Raw genomic sequence first — 3,388 nt, forward strand, 5'->3', positions numbered from 1 at the left:
TCAGTAACATTTTACCTCTAAATGCAGTCTTTCTTTGGGTAAGAATAATGACAAATCTCCAACATTGAAGACAAAAAATTATTCTGTATTTTCAACACGTAGGGTCAAATTGGTAAAGGGTTCTTTCACTTAGTGAAATTTACCACTCAGGAATCTTTTTTCTTTTTTTTTTTTGAAACAGCCTCACTCTGTTGCTCAGGCTGGAGTGCAGTGGCAGGATTTCAGCTCACTGCAACCTCCGCCCCCCCAGGCTCGGGTGGGATTCTCGTGCCTCAGCCTCCTGAGTAGCAGGGATTACAGGTGTATGCCACCATTCCCGGCTAATTTTTCTATTTTCAGTCAGGGTTTCACCATGTTGGCCAGGCTGGTCTCAAACTCCTGACCTCAGGTGATCTGCCTGCCTCAGCCTCCCAAAGGGCTGGGATTACAGGTGGGAGCCACCTCACCCAGACAGGAATAGTCTTTCATTCATGGTTCTTAGCTAAAATATTGACCTCCTCCTAAGGGTGGTCGCACTTTTTAGTTGCTATGTCCTCTTCAGAGCTCCTCTACCCTTAGATACATGATCCTCTCTCCACATGAAGGCAGAAAGCTCTGCACAAAAGAAAATGTAGCACGTGTTGTATTTATTGGAGTGACACATCCAAGGAAAAAGCAAAGTGCAAGCACGATTAAATAAAGTTCTAGGAGTTTATATGTACTTTCTTTGAAGGCACCACACATCACTGGGCTTCAGAGCCTTTCCACTACATTTTAACAAGAAGGGGAATCAATGATTTGCTTTATGCTGACAAGTACGTCTTTTGAACACCCAGAACTAGTCTGGCCCAAGTAAGCAAAACTAGCTCATAGTATTTCTTGCTACAAACATCAACAAAGGGCTTTCCCAATGACCCTTAAGCCTAAGTGGTATTGGAAAGTTGTAATGGCTGTAATGCAGTATATGGCCATCGTTGGAGATATTTCCCCATACTATTACTCTAAAACTTTTAATGTCTATTTTGTAATTCAACTTTATAAACATTTTTTTCCATCCAAGGGTAAAGTGCTCCCTTGAAGCTTTGAAATGATATACAGCTGGGCATGGAGGCTGACGCCTGTAATCCCAGCACCTTGGGAGGCCGAGGTGGGCGGATCACCTGAGGTCAGGAGTTCAAGACCAGCCTGGCCAACATGGTGAAACCCCATCTCTACTACAAAAAGTACAAAAACTAGCTGAGAGTGGTGATGGAAGCCTGTAATCCCAGCTACTTGGGAGGCTGAGGCAGGAGAATCACTTGAACAAGGGAGGTGGAGGTTGCAGTAAGCTGAGATCACGCCGTTGCACTCTAGCCTGGGCAACAGAGCAAGACTGTGTCTCAAAAAAAAAAAAAAAAAAAAAAAAGAGATATACCACTACATCCACTCAGTTTAACTGGTAAGTTTTCACATTTACTTAAAAATTTTACATAAATTGGTAACTTAGAATAATTCTATCAGAACTTCTACCAAAATCAGAATGTGGCAGATTTAACCAAGCTATGCCAACATGAAACCCTGTCTCTATTAAAAATACAGAAATTACCTGGGCATGTTGGCGCACGCCTGTAGTCCCAGCTACTTGGGTGGCTGAGGCAGGAAAGTTGTCTGAACCTGGGAGGCGGAGGTTGCAGAGCCAAGATCATATCACTGCACTCCAGCCTGGCAACAGAGCGAGACTCCGTCTCAAAAAAAAAAAAAAAAAAAAAAAAAAAAAAAAATCTAATTCCTCCCTTACACAGCTGAAGAAGTTAAGGCCCATGGTGATTTAGTGATTTGCCTAAAACACATCAAGAAACAGAGCCAGCTCAATCCAATGACACTAATACTACTTCCATTTACGCAGTCGGCTGGGAGCGGTGGCTCACGCCTGTAATCCCAGTACTTTGGGGGGCCAAGGCGGGTGGATCGCCTGAGGTCAGGAGTTCGAGACCAGCTGGCCAACATGGCGAAACCGTTTCTACTAAAAACACAAAAATTAGCTAGATGTGGTGGTGGGTGCTGTAATCCCAGCTACTCAGGAGGCTGAGGCAAGAGAATCACTTGAACCCAGGAGGTGGAGTTTGCAGTGAGCTGAGACTGCACCACTACACTCCAGGCTCGGCAGCAGAGCAAGACTTCATCTCAAAAAACAAAAAACAGCAACTATGCAGTTGCTTAACTTGGGGACATGTGACAAATGTGTCATTAGGTGATTTCATTGTGATGTGAACATCATAAAGTATACTTACATAAACCTAGATGGTATAGACTACTACACACCCAGGCTACATGGTATAGCCTATTGCTCCTAGGCTACAAATACTATATTGAAAACTGTAGGCAACTGTAATATCATGGTTTTGTATATTCAAACACAGAAAAGGTACAGTAAAAATACCACATTATAATCTTATGGGACCACTGTTGTATATGTGGCCCATCATTTACTGAAACGTCGTTATGTGCTGTATGACTGTACTCAGTACATTTTAGAAACTTCAGTAAATTAAAATACATTTAAATTTATGTACGAGAAGAAAAACTCAGTTTAGATGTAAAGATTTCCATAAGGCAACACTACAGGGACTAGAAACCTAATACAACTCCTATGTAAAAATTCCCAAATACAGTAAAAAATTCTTTACTATTACCTTTCATGTGTTTAAGGAAACAAAAAACTCAGGACACTAAAAATAGATTGCGAAATTTACCTACTTGGTATTACACCACTAGAAACAGATGCTAAAAAGGTAATTTTATAGTGGCAGAAAACATATACACTAATGAGATTCCACACCAATTTTTATTTATATTTTGGGGCCTGAAACAAATCTTATAATCACCTCTTTCAAATTACATTTTATTCCCTTAATGGTGTGGTTTACCCCCACTCCACAAAAACAATTATGACTAATACACTAGAAATATTTTTTAATAGAACCTCTTAAACAAGACGTTTTCATTAATCAATCCAGACCAAGGATTGTCTCAAAAATTTAATCTGTTAATTTTCTGGTGGTATTATTTTAGAAAAGATTTCATAACCAAATTATACATCTAATTAACTTATGTGTAAGTTTTCGCATACATATCCTAAATCACGGAAACCGTACCTTATAAAACCTTACCACTCAAGGTAAATAAATACTGTATCACGTCAAGAAAATAAAGAATTCTCTAAATCTGCCACTAAAAGTCTGAAAAATCCAAATATCAAATTATAACACTAGTTTATGTACTAATAATCACAAATATCATGACGGCTTTTAAAAAAACTACAGACTTAACTGATAAGCTTGCAAATTACGGCAGAGTAAATAAAACTGTCAAATACTACTTTTGGCTCTAGTTCATAACTTGCCCAAAAATGTGCATATCATAGCCAACA

Source organism: Pongo abelii, chromosome 5 (genome assembly GCF_028885655.2).
Source record: "Pongo abelii isolate AG06213 chromosome 5, NHGRI_mPonAbe1-v2.0_pri, whole genome shotgun sequence".
NCBI classification, from domain to species: domain Eukaryota; kingdom Metazoa; phylum Chordata; class Mammalia; order Primates; family Hominidae; genus Pongo; species Pongo abelii.